Source organism: Sorex araneus, chromosome 3 (genome assembly GCF_027595985.1).
Source record: "Sorex araneus isolate mSorAra2 chromosome 3, mSorAra2.pri, whole genome shotgun sequence".
Taxonomy (NCBI): domain Eukaryota; kingdom Metazoa; phylum Chordata; class Mammalia; order Eulipotyphla; family Soricidae; genus Sorex; species Sorex araneus.
In genome coordinates this window covers 147,752,535-147,770,455 of record NC_073304.1, presented here as the reverse complement: position 1 = coordinate 147,770,455, position 17,921 = coordinate 147,752,535, and the positions used below count along the sequence as shown (strand labels likewise).

General features: G+C 39.0%; 1 pseudogene; it reads left to right on the top strand.

The window, feature by feature from the left end:
- Positions 1 to 4,320: 4,320 nt before the first annotated feature.
- Positions 4,321 to 6,441, top strand: LOC129403494 (craniofacial development protein 2-like; annotated as a pseudogene).
- The last annotated feature ends 11,480 nt before the right edge of the window (positions 6,442 to 17,921 follow it).

Here is a 17,921-nt window from a genome sequence, read left to right as displayed (position 1 = left end):
ACATGGTATAGTAGTAGGGAAGTCATGATTTAGCCTCTTGTCTTTTGAGTTCCTTGCTCTTGTTACCCAAAGGGCATGTCCAAAGGAGGTCCTAGGTCCCAAATGACATGTCAATGACCTGTCTTGAGAAACATCTAGTCCCCTGGGGTAAACCATTATTTCTGCTAAGAGTGGCTCACATTACTGGTATATGAACAAAACACTTACTGCTGTTTTTTGATATTAGTTTCAGGAGGTTCATTATGCAATAGTAGATAGAACATCCCCCACTGATACCTTAACACTATATATTTTCTCAATTCCTAGATGAGCTATCCAGTTATTCAAAAAATGCTTTTGACTATGTATCAGACATTTTCTAGGTCCTAGTTTCTACATGAATACATAATACATAAAGCATACTCCATAATGAATTTTATTATTTATTGACTCTTCATTGAAGAATTCTTCATTCTATAGATGGAAGAAATACAAAAAAGTGGGAAAATATTAATACAAAGCCTGAGATTAATATATTTAAACAAAAGGGGGAGATTGTAAAAACAATAATGAGATAACTGTGCATGTATTATTGAAAGGGTGTTTAGGAAGCACAGCTTAATGTGTGTGACTGAGAAAATCATTTTAATGCAGTAAAGTTGTGGGTTGTATAGATTAATAGAAGATGAAGGTTTCTAGCAGAAAAAAAAGGATAAAGCCTGAGGTATAATCTTATCTTTGCATTCGATAAAGAGGTTTTTGAAGTCAGAAATAAGGTATACATATCAGAAGTTAGTTCTGAGGAACGTTTGAGGACCTCAATCGTGAAGTCCTTAGAGATCATGATAAAAAACTGAATTTAATTTTAATTTAATTCTGGGACACCCCCCCACACAAATAAGTCAGTGAACGTTTTGATCACTACACATTTTCAAACCTAGATAAAACTTACATAACAAATGCATAAATTTTATGTACAAAAAATTTGAAAAGTTATTTACTTGGGGCTTTTGGTGGGGGCTACTTGGAAGTGCTACTTATGCCTCAGTGTTCAGATGCCAATCTCGGAGATTCTCAGGTGACCACACAGTGCTGAGGGTCAATTCTTCATTTCAACCCACTGAACTCTCTCTTTGACCCATGGATGTGAACAATTTGATGAGTTCTGGAAAATGTTTACTTCCATGTGTACAGCTAGTCATCATATTTACTGTCTACTCATCAATAGCTACCCTTGCCTAACAGGCAATCGCTTTCTGATTTATATCAACATGCATGAACTTAGTCTATTCTTGAACTTAATATAAATGGAATTGTACGGTGGATATTATTATATGTCTTCTTTCTTTCCCTTAAAGGACATTCTGAGTTTTATCATATTACTATAGGCATCATTACTTTATTATTTTTGAATTATTACTTCATTATTTATTGATTGCTGAGTTAGTTTGTTCATGAATATGTCACCATTGGTTTATTCATCCCCCTACGGATGGGCATTTTGCTTGTTTCCAGTCTTTTTCCGCTATGAATTAAACTCCTAAAAACATTCTTATACCAGTCTTTGTGTGCACATATATTATCATCTCACATAGGTAAATGCCTGGAATCAAAGGGTAAAAGCAATTTTAACCTGATTATAACCTGGTTTTCTAAGTTGTTTATACTATTTTATATTCTCAACAATAATGTGTGAGTTCCAATTGCTCCAGATACACAGCCACAGTTGGAGTTTCCCACTCTGTCATTTGCCCTAGCTCAGGACCAAGACAGAAGAATAGTTTGGGAGAAGAGACTATACATTTACTGAAGAGAATTTCAGTGATTTTATAGTTGGTTAAAAAAATACGTTTCAGTCTTCAGTTTTGTAATATAGTTGAGTATTTCATAAAACTTCTTTGCAGGACAAAACTGTAGCTTCATATGTATCCCTTCTATAATCAAAAAATAAGAGTTATTGTCCTCCGCAGTATAACTTTTGTGTATGCAAAATGGTAAGTTATTATTCACTGTTTTCTGTTCGCTGTATCATATAATCCATTTTTTAACATTTTCAAGTAAATATGATTTTCTGAAACTTTAATCATATGTGTAACTATTCTCAGAAAGGATTCTAAATGAACTACAGCTAGTTATTCACTTGAATGAATAGTTTTAGGTTTCAAAGCAAGGATTCCAGCTGTAGATTTACTTTAAGCATTTCTCTGCATTAATGTATAAAAGCCAATATGAGTTGGTTTTCATGGGTTGTATAATTTTTCTACTTATACTCTTTCCAAGAAAAAGCTATGAATGATCTCCAGCACATGTGTGCCCTGTGTATATGTAGAATGTTATGTAGTTGAGTAAACACAGCTGTGCTTATTAAATTGTACGACCACACAAACATACATACGCATAAGCTCACACACCCCCTTGTACACATGAAGCATTCAGATAAATCCAGTAAGGGTATTTATTTGAAGGAGTAATGGTGTGGGCTCTCAGCTATGTCCTTTTGCTTAGTTTAATAGGGTCTTGTGTTTGGCGCTATAAACACCCTGCCCTAGATTCTTAAGGATCTTTGCTACAGCACAGTTCTTTTCCATTTTAATCCTATCATTTACATTGCCCTCTCCTGGATCAGAGATCCCAGGAAATGAAAACAAACCACATCACCTCAAACAAGTCCTGTGTGAATGGGATGGGACAATAGCCAATAACTGCAAAGCAAAAATGTCATTTATCAAATGTAAGGTTATAATATGCAAAACTATTAACCATTTAGGCTCTTTTTAAAAAGTATTTTCTACAAACTGAGGGAGAAAGAATACTTTTTTTTGGGGGGGTCACACCCGGCAATGCACAGGGGTCATTCCTGGCTCATGCACTCAGGAGTTACACCTGGCGGTGCTCAGGGGACCATATGGGATGCTGGGATTCGAACCCGGGTCGGCCGGGTGCAAGGCAAATGCCCTACCCGCTGTGCTATCACTCCAGCCCTGAAAGAATACTTTTAATGTGTTTCCTAAACCTCTGTTTTCAGATGGGTTGCACTCATGAAAAAAGTGATTGAGTTCTTTTGATAGATACTCTACTCCAACAAGAAGATAATGTGTTTACCCAGTATAGCTGGGTTACAATTTATTGTTTCATGTATCTGTCTCTCTTATTTTCTGATAAGTAGGGACAAATTCTCTATTGGCTTATATTGTTTTGAGTGAAATTACAGTACCTAGACATAGTAATTTTTCTGAAAATAATAACATTAATGACAATAGTAAACCATGCTAAGTGAATGAATTCTACTAGGAGTTCAAGTAGAGGGTGGAAGTAGTGAACTTTACAAAAAGCCTTGTCATTACTTTTGCTCAAGGTCACCAGTGAACTCCATGTGTTAGATTCAATGTCAAATTATCAGATCTTTTTTTTCTTCAACTACTTCTATTATTTTCTTTGTGTTCATTGTTAGCTCCATTATACCCTGGCCCCACATTTTAATAGTGATGTTCTTTATTTCTAAAACAAAAATCTGATTTTGTCAATTTTGACACTGCACATACTGAATTTCATTTAGAATTCCTTTTTTCCCCTTCACTTTTGAGCCCTGATAATAAGTGCTCAGGGCTTATTCCTGGCTCTGCACTCCGTGATTACTCATGACAGGCTCAGGGTTATTAGGGGAGCCTGAGATCAAACTGTGGTTAGCTGCATGCAATGCAAGTGCCTCATCCATTGTGCTTTTGCTCCAGACTCAGGTCAGCATTTTCAGTGTACTCTTCAGGGTTTTACAGTTTTTGCCCTTGACCACCACTCTGACCTAATCTGCCACAATTGTTACTCACCCTACAGCAGACACACTAATCTCCTTGCTGTTCTTGAACTTGCCAACCATGTGCTGACCTTAGAACTTGGAACACACTGTTTTCCTATAGTGGTTCTTTATTCCCCTCTCAGAATCTACACAATTTACTCCTCCAGTCACTTTATTAACTGTTCAGTTGAGTGATGGCTCTGTTTGAAAGAGCCTGCCTTATTCTGTAGCCATTTGCCTCACCCCTCACAGGACCTACCACTACCTACTCTACATAGAGTGATTCCTTTTTATTCTTTTCTTCTTTAGAATATTACTATGGCTGCATCTATTTGTATTTATTCACTGACATTTTCATAAGAGCCTAGAATCCTGTGTGGCAGATTGGAGACACTCATAAAAGTTTGTTATACAAATGTGACACAATTGGCCTCATTCACCTGTCACCGAAAGAGCCCCCAATATGGCAGCATTAAGAAAAATGAGCAAAGAGAGACTGAAAAAAATCTCGGAGACGAACTAGACTGCCAAAATGAAGAAAGACTAAAATGATTGTCTGTACTTTCAACGCATGGACACTGGCATCAGAAGCATCCATCGAGGACCTGATGGTGCAAGCTCAGAAGATCAAGTACGACATCATTGGTCTCACCAAAATGAGGAGACATCAATCACATCACGCCATTTTCGACACTGGAGAAGAATTGTTCCTTGGAACATGCGACAACAGAGGTGTTGGTGGCATTGGTGTCCTTGTCAACATGAACTTGGCCATGAGCATCGATTCATTCGAATGCCTAACAACCTGAATTGGACGATTACGCTTGAATAGATGTGGCTCACTGCCTGCAGTTTCTATCTTCATTGTCTACTCACCAACTTCCAACTACGATGAAGAAGAAATTGAGAGGTTCTACATGAAAGCGGAGAAGTTCTATAAAGAAGACCACACCTTCTACAAGATCATTGTTGGTGATTTTAATGCCAAGATAGGTCCGAGAAGGTCGCCCGAAGAACTCCATATTGGGACTCATGGCCTAGAATGGAATGATCAGGGTGAGAGACTGTCTGAATTCATCATGTCAAGACCATCCATGGTAACTCACAGTTCAAGAAGGCCGAATCTAAATGCTGGACATGGGAGTCTCCCGGTGGACAGTTCCACAGTGAAATTGACCACATCGTATTCAATCGAAGGTTTTGCCTGACTGATGTCGCTGTTGTCCCAAAATTCCAAACAGGATCAGACCACCATCTCCTTCGTGCGAAATTCTACTTCACAGAGTGGGGAGAAAAGTCTGCAAAATTTAAGTCTAAGAAGACAACTCCCAGAATGACCACCAACTGGGAGCTCTTTGGCACTATTGCAGCAACATGGGAAGATGCCATCCTTGACAACATCAAAAAGGAATACGAATGACTGGTTCAGCACCTCCATGTCTGTGTGAAGAATGCCGAGAGTGAGAAAGCCACAGAGGCGCCTGTCTTCAGAAACTCTCAAGCTCATTCGTCAACGTGGTTTGGCAAGAGCCTCAGTCAACCACAAGCTAACGTCCGAGCTCACAAAGCTGTGCAGAGATGGGATAAAGGAAGACCTCAAAGAGAGAAGAGCAGCAGTGTTGACCAGTGTAGTAGAAGCCGGGAAAAGTATTCGCAACGCTCGCCTGTCCTTCGCCAACTACAAGACCAAGATGACTGCCCTCCGACGTCCCGATGGATCTATCACATCTTCCAGAAAGGCAATGGAGAAAATTATTCATGACTTCTACTCAGATCTCTTTGAAAGCCATGTCCACCTACCCACATACCAAATTCCGCAGGATGGATATGTCGTTCCCAACGTTCTCCATTCTGAAATCCAACACACCATTTCCCTGGTAAAGACTCGAACAGCACCTGGTCTGTACAAGGTCAGACCCGAACACCTGAAGAATCTGCCACCAGTACTCATCAATACACTGGCCTGACTCTTCACATGCTACCTGTCTGAATGCAAGGTTCTGTCCCAGTGAAAAACCAGTAGGACCGTTCTGATGTACAAGAAGGGAGACATCAACGACATAGGCAAATATCGCCCAATCTGCCTGCTGTCTGTCGTCTACAAGTTGTTCACCCATGTCATCCTGAATAGAATAGGCAGAACACTATATGAAGGACGACCATGCGAGCAAGCCAGGTTCTAAAGGGGATTCAGCACGATAGATCATATCCACACAGTGACCAAACTTATTGAAGTTTCGCGACAGTTCAAGATGTGACTCTGTCTAACGTTCATCGACTTGAAGATGGCCTTCGATTCTGTTGAGACTGAGGCGGTCATCGAAGTCCTGGCCAAACAGGCCATTCAAACTCTGAGTCTTATCAAAATTCAAATACTGAGTTTTATCAAAATCCTCCGCAAGCTGTATTGTGGATTCACTACCAGGATCTCACCATTCTACAAGGAAGTGATCATTGATGTAAAGAAAGGGGTGCCGCAGGGTGATACTATTTCACCGAAACTCTTCAGTGCCACCCTTGAGAACATCATGTGATGACCGGAATGGGAAGGAATGGGAGTGAAGATAGATGGTTGGCAATTACACCACTTCCGCTTCACTGATGACATCGTTCTCATACCACCAAATATTAGCCAAGTGGCACAAATGCTGGCTAACTTTGACCAATAGTGTGGAAAGGTTGGATCGCAGCTCAATCTCAACAAGATGATGTTCATGAAAAAACGAATTGGTCCCTGAAGCTCCATTTGCTCTCAATGGAATGAACATCTCCGAAAGCAGCAGCTATGTGTACCTGGGTCTAGAAATCAACATGAGGAACAACTTGGTGCCAGAACTGCACAGGAGGAAGAGAGCAGCATGAAATGCATTCAAGAGCGTCGAAGAAGTAGTTAAGAGAACAAAGAACCTCTGACTCTGGGCACATCATTTCAATTCCATCGTTCTTCCTGCACTAACATATGCCTCAGAGACCTGGGCCCTACGCAAACAGGATGAGAATGCTATTAGGGTATCCCAAAGAGGAATTGAAAGAGTTATGCTGGGAATATCATGTCTCACTCAAGTGAGAGAAGGAATCTGGAGTTCTGACCTCCGTCAACGGTCAAAAATCAGGGATGCTGTCTCGTTTGCCAAGGCATCAAAAATCAGATGGGCCGGTCATGTAATGTGATTCAGAGACAACCGCTGGAATAGAGCTGTTACCGAGTGGATTCCATGGTACGTCAGAAGACCGAGTGGCTGCCCACCAACTAGATGGTCAGATTTCTTCATCAAATCCCTGAATGAACGATTTGAGGCTCTTCCTGTTCCTGGAGCAAGCAGATATCATTGGGCTGCACTATCTCGAGACAGGGACAAATGGAGGCATTTCTGGCGCCCGCTCTAGCAAATCGAAGATCAACGGGACTACAAGTGATACAAGTGATACAAATTAAAGAAATATAAGCTATTAGTCATTTACTTTCCTGGAATATGGAAATATCCCTTTAAAACCACAAGAAACAGCTTCTCCCACTAGCCCTGATTCTTGGGAAGGAAGTAAATAAACTTACATATAATCAAACAAATTTCTTGAAAGAGAAAAAAAGTAAAATATTATTTAGAGTGACAAAGAAAAATATGTGGAAAATTCTAAAAGTAAGTTCATAAAGGGCAGAGGGTCTCTTGCCCGCATGCCTGGCTGTCTTACCCGGGGCTTCTCAGAGGGGATGGGCACCAGCTTCCTTCCCCACCTCAAGCAGAGCTCCCGGCGGCCAAAGACCACCGTAACCTAGCTACAGCCATGCTTGAGGCACCCTCTTCTGGACGGATGGGCCTCACACATGAAGGTACTAGCAGAGGAACCCAGATGTGTGTAATCCCATCAATGTCCAACATCCAGAGACTTAAAGGCGAGCTCCCAGATTTGTGGCCGCATGATATCTTGTAGCCTACTTCTCCCTCTGGGAAAAACTGGCAAGCTGAGATTCCTGCCCACATGGGACAGCATTGCAAGCTTCCCATGGTGTATTCATATGCTAAATCCAGTAACAAGCTGGATCCCATTCCCCTGACCCTGAAAGAGCCTCCAGTTCGACATCATTGGGAGGGCCGAGTCCAGAGAGACTTCTAAGATCTCAGAGAAAGGACAAATGGAGAGGTAACTGAGCCTGGTCGAGAAATTGATGATTAATGGGATTTCGTGATGGTGATTGTGAAGTGCATAAAGAAAGATGTTTCTGATGTTGATTGGAATTTTGAAAGAAGAACTTTGGATGGTTCAACTTTACAGTTAAGGCTAAAATCTTTCTTGGGACTATCCACCCTTGCTTAACTGACACTTTGGGAAGATCATCTAAATTTAAGCATGTAAACAAAGCACAGCCAAAACCTTACAAGTCTCAAGTTCTTTTAATCAATTAAGGGGAGACCATAAATAAAAATTTCATCAAACTGTGTAGCAGTAGCAGAGCTAATGGCAGATGAGCAGGATAGACATACGGTTCTTCCTCTGTCTGATATTGAGAACAATAGACTGTTTTAAAATAAGCACAGAAAATTTTGGTGGGACACACCCTCAAAAAGACAAGTAATAAACCTCCAGATTCAGAGCCCAAATATTAGTTAATTAAAATATCAGAGCATGACAATTTTCAGAGTTATTGTATATCTTTTCCATTTATATCCTATTCTGAAATTTCTGCCTAAAATTAATGATATCTTTCAGGAAGTTAAGATGCAATATGCAAATACCTATTCCTGATCATTGTGATGACATTTATACCTAAATATCTTATGATTTTTCTCTGAAATAGTGGGTGGCCATTAGCAGAGATAAAACAAATTTAAATTTCTTTAAAAAACATGTACATTCCAATTCATTTTTTTGCACTTTTACATAGAACTACAACTCTGTTTTATATTTTGAAATTTCTTTCTATTTTTCTCCCAGGCCATACCCAGTGGTGCACAAGGTTTACTCCTGGTTCCATGCTCAGGATTCACTCTTGGCAGGACTCAGGATCATATGCAGTGCTGGGGAGCAAACACTGGGTTAGCTACAGGCAAAGAAGCCTCCCTACTCACTGCAATATCTCTCTAGGCCATATTTCTGCAATTTCTGTTCACTGAAATATATATTTCACTATTCCATCAAAAATAGCTATTGAAAAATGTGTAGGAGCTGGAGCGATAGTACAGAGAGTAGGGCATTTGCCTTGCATGTGGACAACCCAGGTTCAATCCCTGACATCCTATATTGTCCCTCTGTGTAACACCAGGAGTAATTCCTGAGTGCAGAGTCAGGAATAAACCCTGAGCGTTGTCAGGTATGACCCAAAAAGCAAAAGAAAAATACTGTAGCATATGTGTTAGTGCAAAATAATACTTATTGCAATAGAAAATGGCTTGAGTATTGATAAATCTAAATAAATTTAATAATTTCACAAACATAAAATAGCTTATTTGTACATAATTCTTATGTGGAGACCATTTAACTTGCCACTGCTATTCAGAATGTCAGTATCTAAGGCTTAAAATAGTCTGAATGAGAAACCCCAGAGAATCGATAAGATCATATTTATGCATTGTGACAAAATTATTTATGGAAAAGTTGATTCAAAACTAGAACGCAGATATCTGTCTGGGGCACAGATAGTGCAGCATGCTCAGCATGATAGACATGCACCCCACCTTATGTTCAATTTTCAGGACTACAATGCCCTGAGCACCACCAGGTGTAGCCTAGGTGGCAGCATAGGGCCCAAGAAGCTTCACATCCTTAATCAAGAACCAGCAGGCTTCATGAGCGGATGGGAGAAGGCAGATGGAATAGAGAAGGGATCACTAAGAAAATGATGGCTGGCGGAACCAGCTGGGATGGGAGATGCATGCTGAAAGCAGATAATGGACCAAACATGATGACCTCTCAGTGTCTGTGTTGCAAACTATAATGCCCAAAAGTAGAGAGAGAGTATGGAAAATATTGTCTGCCATAGAGGCAGGGGGAGTGTGGGAAAGGGGGGGGTATACCCGGGATATTGGTGGGGGGAATGTTCACTGGTGGAGGGATGGGTGTTTGATCATTGTGAGATTGTAACCCAAACATGAAAGCTTGTAACTATCTCACGGTGATTTAATAATTTTAAAAAAGAAAAGAACCACCCCCACCAACTATGAACAACACACACTCACACACAAACACACACACCAAACAAACAATAATCCAGCAATTTATTGATTAACTGGTGGCCAGTACAGTTCCATATGGCAATCCATGTGGTTTTATAGACCTCTAATGACCATATTGCCTGAAATCTCAGTCTTTGTTCTTGGTGCTGGTCATAATCTTTTTCAATTAAGTAAACATATTCTTGTTTAAAATAAAATAAAAAAATTATAAAATTAAGACAAGTCAAAAGCAGCAGAAGGAGGACATAGTCACAAAACTACATTTGGCTCTATTGCATTTGAAAATAACATTGGATTATGGATGAACAAAAGACATAAAAGAAAAGTATGCAATTTATTCCAGAACAATGCTTCTACTAATAGAGTTTAATCTAGGGCCCTTAACCATCAATTACATTCTCTAGGGACATTGTTCTCATTTGGATTCCATTTTTAATAAGCTTCTGAAATCCACCTCCACTACTATGATATTATTTATATTTGATATTTTATTTCTTTATGATATTTGTATGTTTGAATAAACTTTATTGAGTAATTTCCTGTCATAATGCCCTTTGTAAAGGATGAGGCAGTCCTTGTTTTTCATTAATGAAGAGTAGATTGGCATTTCATCTGGCAATCCATTATATTAGTTTTAAGTGTTACATGAATAATAAGCAGCAATAATTGCTAACAGCAGAAATCAGTGGACAATTTAGTTGTGTCCTAACACAGAAATTAAGAGGCTATCCAGCAGCTTTTCTTTCAAGGAAGCCGATAAAGTAGATAAATGGTAAACATTATGTAAATATTATCTAATATAATTTTATTACCTCCTCAAATTATTCAGTCTCTCATTAATTCTCTTAATTCTCTTATTTTTGAGGGGCACCTGCTCAATAGTAAATCCAGTGTTGAGTTCTAAAGCATACAAACTGTCACTTTTTATTTTTTAAAAATTTTTTATTAGTGAAACACCATGTGGTACAGCTGTAGACTTACAAACTTTTGTGCTTGCATTTCAGTCATACAATAGTTGGGTACCCATCCCTCCACCAGTGCCCATTCTCCACCACCAATAGCCCCAGTATCCCTCTCACCACCTCCACCCCATCCCCCCACCTCACCCTGTCTCTGTGGCAGGGCATTCTCTTTTGCTCTCTCTCTCTCCTTTTGGGTGTTGTGGTTTTCCATAGAGGTATTGAGTGGCCATCGTGTTTGGTCTATAGTCTACTTTCAGCCTGCATATCCCATCCAGACCCCCTTTACTTGGTGTTCCCTTCTCTATTTGGGCTGCCCTTTCCCCCAGCATGAGCGGCCTACTTCCAAGCAATAGAACAAACCTCCTGGTACTTATCTCGACGACTATTCTTGGGTGTTAGTCTTCCGTTCTGTTACTTTATATTCCACAGATGAGTACAATCTTTCTATGTCTGTCCCTCTCTTTCTGACACATTTCACTTAGCATGATACTTTCCATGTTGATCAACTTGTATGCAAATTTCATGATTTCATCTTTTCTAACAGCTGCATAGTATTCCATTATGTAGATGTACCAAAGTTTTTATAACCAGTCATCTGTTCTCGGGCATTAGGATTTTTTCCAGACTCTGGCTATTGTAAACAGTACTGCAATGAATATACAAGTGCAGATGTTATTTCAGCTGTACTTTTTTTGCCTCTCTAAGATACATTCCCAGAAGTGGTATTGCTGGGTCAAATGGGAGCTCAATTTCTAATTCTTTGAGAAGCATCTATAATATATTCCCAAAGGGCTGAACCAGTTGGCATTCCCACCAGCAGTGAAGGAGGGTCCCTTTCTTCCCAGATTCACGCCAACACTGGCTGCTTTTGTTATTTTGGACGTGTGCCAGTCTCTGTGATGTGAGGTGGCATCTCGCAATTGTTTTGGTCTGCATCTCCCTGATGATTAGTGATGAGGAGCATTTTTTCATGTGCCTTTTGGCCATTTAGATTTCTTCTTTGAGAAAGTTTCCGTTCATTTCATCACCCCATTTTCCGATGGGGTTGGATGTTTTCTTCTTGTAGAGTTCAACCAGTGCCTTATATATCCTTGATATCAACCCCTTATCAGATGGATATTGGGTGAATATCCTTTTCCATTCTGTAGATTGTCTTTGTATTTTGGTCACTGTATCTTTTGCGGTGCAGAAGCTTCTTAGTTTAATATAGTTCCATTTACTTATCTTTGTTTCCACTTGGTTGGTCAGTGGCGTGTCATCTTTGAAGATAACTTTAGCTTCAATATTGTGGAGAGTTTTGCCGACCTTGACTTCAATGTACCTAATGGATTCTAGTCTGATGCTGAGGTCTTTAATCCATTTTGATCTGACTTTTGTGCATGATGTCAGGTCGAGGTCTAAGCCCATTCTCTTGCATTTAGTTGTTCAGTTACGCCAGCACCATTTGTTAAAAGAGGCTTTCCTTGCTCCACTTCACATTTCTTGCTCCTTTATTAAAGATTAGATGTTCATACATTCGGGGTTGTATGTAGGGATATTCCACCCTGTCCCATTGGTCTTCGGCTCTGCCTTTGTTTCAGTACCATGCTGTTTTAACTGTTAGTGCTTTGTAATAGAGTTTGAAGTTGAGGAGGGTGATGCCTCCCATCTTCTTTTTCCCAAGAATTGCTTTAGATATTGGTGGGGAAACTGTCACCTTTCTTTGGCCTGTGTGTAATTGATGAGGCAGCCTTGCTTTTTATTAATGAAGAGTAGAAAATTGGCATTTCACCTGGCAATCCGTTATATTCGTTTTAAATATGTATTTTCTTTAATCAACTAGTTGTTGGATTACCTTAACTGATGAAGTCAATCAAAATCATTAAGCAAGTCAACCAGCAGAAGTTGAGCCAGATCTGAATTTTGAGTAATTTTACTATGTTAAATTTGCAAAAATTATCATTTAAACTCTCAAATCAATAAATAAAGTCAATAAATATTACTGAGCAGTACTTGGTAGACCTGTGACAAATAAGTTAATGGAAAAATACATTCTTTTCTTGATTATTACAATATATATAATTTTTATGTTGATTTTTTAAAATTCTACTATCATTCAGATTGAAATGAGAGTCTGAGGTTCTGCATTTCTAACAAGCTCCTAGGAAATACAAGTATCACTGGTTCATCAATTTGTCTCAAGTAAGGTAAATTTCCTCAATAGACAAGAGAAATATGATAGTACACTTCTAAAATTCCTGACTCTAGCAATATATTCATTCACATTTCTGTCTTTTATTAGTAGTGTGACTTTCAGAAAGTCAGTTAACTCTCTAAATCTTATTCTCTTCATTTATTACTTAGGGAGAAGTACACTTACTTAATAGAATGTGAATAAAGATATAAAGTATGAAAGTTTCTTTTACAACTTGAAAGTTTACTGCATTTAAAATTTCTTGGTGTTTTTTTACCATTATTATTATGATCCTTTAAAGAGATATGATAAATATGGAAGTTTTTTTTAAGGAATGAATAGTAATGTCATTTGCTAACATATACTGGTGAATAGTAAGTGGTGTGAAGCATAAAGGCACTTCTCAGTAGAACATACAGGCACACATGTTTAGCATGTTTCTTCATTAGTAAAATAGATAAATATGTACTTTATTTTGCGTAGTTTGCAACAAGATGCTCTTTCATTGTAATACATAAATGAAAATTTATAAGGACACTATAAAAAATGAGATGCTCTTGTTAACAAAGCACCACAGTCATTATTTTATGGATAACACACGCTGAGGGTGGAACTTAATGATTTATAGATCAGGAAATAACAGTTAATCTACCCTCCTACTTCCCAAGTCATGCGAAGCAATTTTACATCACCTTTTGGTTGTCAGCTATGTTTATATTAATGGTGATACCTCCGCAGACTGAAATATGAACCGGACACCCTTGGAGGTGGTGCCTGGAAATCCTCCCAGTAGGACTGGGAAGTCCAGGCAAACGGTTGCTTCTTTCCCATCAGAAGCATCATGTATTCTGATCTCAAACACAGTCTGTAGAATTTGCTATCATGGGACAAATGGTTTGAAAATTCACACACAGCAACCCCACCGAACATTTCATAGCAAACTAAGTATTGGATTTTATTGGGATTTAAAAGATATAAAACATTATTTCAAAGAACCACGGACATTAAAAGGCAAGAAATTAGACATATGAAAGTAAGGAACAAGAATAATAAACCAAAAACAAAGACAGTTTAACATACATTCTTACTTATAGTTAGAAACAGGTCAGAAAGATATTATAGCCTTGCACGTGGCTGACTTGGATTCAATCTCTGGCACCACATATGGTTCCCCCAAGCCCAACCAAGGATGATCCCTGTGCATAGAGCCAGTATTAAGTCCTGAAAACCATCAGGTGTGACTTAAAATAAAACAAACAACAAGAATAAAAACAGCTTAAATCAACCCCAACCACCTTACATTACATATATTTATTCTTTCAATTACATTCTTCTGATATTTTTTATAGTTATCTTTAATGTGAATTTTATTTGATTGTATTTTTAGTCATTTTATATTTCATTTCTACTAACAGCCTTCTTAGTTACATGCATTACTCATCCCCAAATTTTTTCCCAGTGTAACAAAACATGAACTTCTTTCCATTAAAGTTAGTTTGATAAATATAAGATGAATAAACATATTACCAACGCATAAATATAATTAATAGTGACTTAGGCATTCTCTTTTTTCCCCTTATTTTTTAAATTGAATTGCTGTGTAATAGTTACAAAACTTTCATGTTTGAGTTTCAGTCGTACAATGACGGAACACCCATCCCTCACCAGTGCACATTTTCCGCCACAAATGTCCCCAGTATCAACGCCCCCCCCCCATTCCAACTCTCTCCCTGCCTCTATGGCAATTTCCCCCATACTCTCTACTTTGGGGAATTACAGTTTGCAATACAGATACTGAGAGGCTATCACATTTGGTCCTATATTTACTTTCAGCACACATCTCCCATGCTTAACGATCCCTCCAACCATCATTGACTTAGTGATTTCTTCTCTTTTCGGCTGCCTTCTCCTCCAGTTCATAAGACAGGCTTCCAATTATGGAGCAATATTCATGGCCCTTGTGTCTACTGTCCTCAGGTGTCAGTCTCATATTATGTTATTTTATATTCCACAAATGAATGCAGTCATTCTACGTCTGACCCTCTTATTCTGACTCATTTCACTTAGCATGATACTCATGACTGTTCGCTTATAAGCAAATTTCATGACTTCATCTTTCCTAACAGCTGTGTAGTATTTCATGGTATAGATGTGCTATAGTTTCTTTAATCAGTCATCTGTTTTTGGGCACTCCGGTTGTTTCCAGATTCGGACTATTGTGAACAGTGCTGCAATGAACATAAAGGTGCAGATATCATTTCTACTGTGCTTTTTTCCACCCTCATGATACAATCCCACAAGTGGTATTTCAGGGTCATATGGAATCTAAATTTTTTAAGGAATGTCCACATTGTTTCCCAAAACATCTGGACAAGTTGGCATTCCCACCAACAATGAAAGAGTCCCGTTTTGCCCGTATCTGCGAACTTAGGCATTTTCATAGAAATGTCCTGTAGAAATCCAAAATTAATTGTTGTTGGCCAAGAGTTTCAGATTTTTATGGTATCACTAGAACCTGAAATGACAAAGAGATTCAATAATTGCTTACTGGGAAAAATATAAAAGTTATTTATAATGTACATGCTTTATTAAGGTAACAACTAATAGTTTTCCTTTAATATATTTACCACGATAATAATGTTGCCATACATCACTGTATCACTGTATCACTGTTCATCGATTTGCTCGAGCAGGCACCAGTAATGTCTCCATTCGTCCCAATCTTGAGATTTTAGCAGCCTCTCCTTACTCATCTTTCCCGATTGGAGGCTCTTTTAGGTTCAGGGAAATGAGACCTGTTATTTTTACTGTATTTAGCATATCGAATACCCCACGGGGAGCTTGCCAGGCTCTTCTGTGTGGGTGGGATACTCTCGGTGCTTGCCAGGTTCTCCAAGAAGAACGAAGAATGTATATCAGAGAATACAAGCAAGTATGTCAAAATCAAACACATGTGTGCTGCTTTAGGCACATCAGTGGGCTAGACTACAAGAGGTGAGCTTCTAGGAGCTTTGTTTTACATAGTCTCTGTATCTTGGCTGTTGATGGGATTCTTTTGTATATGATTTCCTTCTTTGACCTTGCTGCTTGCAGTACTGTGTCTTTATCTGTGGTATTCATCATTCTGATTATGATATGTCTTGGAGTCTTTTTATTAGGGTCTCTTTTAGCTGGTACCCTTCAGGCTCCTTATCTGGATGCCTGCATTCTCCAGCTCTCAAAACTCAGCAATGATATCTTTAATTGTTGCTGCTTCACTGGGGTTGCCTCCCTGTCCTTCTGGTACTCTGATGATTCTTATGTTGTTTCTCTTGAGTTCATCCTCTAGTTCTCTGACTCACCCTACAGCTATTTTGAGGTCTTTTCCCATTGTATGCTGTTGCCTGTGAGCTTTCTGGCTTATGTTCAAGGTCACTGATTTTGCCTTAGGCTGTTGTCATTCTACTGTTGAGGTACCCACTGAGTGGATTAATTTTATCTACTGAATCCTTTATTAGTGACACTTCTGTTTGTAGCTTTATTATTTCTGCTCTTATTTCTTCTTGTATTTTTTGGCTATCCATTCCACTGTTTCTTTCATATCCTCCTTTAATTTACTGGATGTCTGTTCCACCGTTTCTTTGAGTTCATTGAACATCTTCAACATTTCATCTCTGAATTCTTGATTAGAGAGATCATATTTGTTGAAGCTTCTGGACTCTTTTCTTCTTCATCCTCTCCTGATGGTGGGGATTTGTGCTGTTTCTTCATGTTGCTGTTGTGGTATGGAGGTGGGACCTTCCAGGGCACTATCAATTTCTCTCTCTTTGTGAGAAAGGATTCTGGATGAGCTCGGTCAATGGTGATCTAGAATACTAACTTCCTCTTTGGTGCTCTTCTGTCATTATGTGAAGCCTCTAGTGCAGCTTCAGGGGGTGTGTTCTTTTATATTAGGCTTGTTCAGTTTCTTGTGTTCACATTTAATTGTGGTGAGATTGGAATAGGCTAGTGGACTACTGGCGTGATGTGTTTGTGACAGCCAGGCTGTCCTTCTAATGGCAGTTGAAATGTGAGTCTAAAGCACTGGGAAAGGTGAAAAAATGCGGCTTGGAGGCCACACCCACTGCCACCCCTGTACCTGTGAGGGAGTTGGCTGAGTCTGTGCCTGAGCTGGATTGAAGTCTCACTTCCCATGCAGTCCTTAACCTTGCCGCAGTCATCTCTGGCCTGGGTGTTGGGAGGGGGGCGCACCTTGGTCGAAGCGGGGGCAGGGGCCTTGCAGTTCCCTGGGTCAGTTTTCTGGGCTCACCGCTTCCCTTTTCAAATTTCTTAAATGCTACTAGTATTTGCATGAGGAAAAATTAGTGCAAACATTTTTAAAAAGCAACATAACATAATGTTTTTGTGCTTGGGAAACTTGCATCTATCTTTCAACCAAGGAAATCCATATAGACTTAGTGATATTCCCACTTCTCTCCAACCTTCTCCATTTTTCACCCTCCCTGAACTTGTCCTAAACTTTGCCTAGACTCCACTGTTGGGAAAACTAACAAGCACTTCTTTCTGGCCAAGAAAAGTTGTCATCGAATTTCACAGAAATTTTTCACCATTCAGAAAGAGTTTATGCTTTACCAAAAGAATTCACCTTCAGGCCCTTTCAAATAAACAAATCTCCAAGGAAATTTAATATTTAATTGAACTAATCAAAATTAGATTTACTCACTCTTGGGAAAGATGCCTACAGTTCTACCTCACTTTATATAAATGATATGTCCATAAAGTATGTAGAAATCAGAGAGTTGTAAGCTCAATAAGAATTTAAATATATTAATCAGTTTCTAAGGAAAGCAAAACTATTTAAGAAC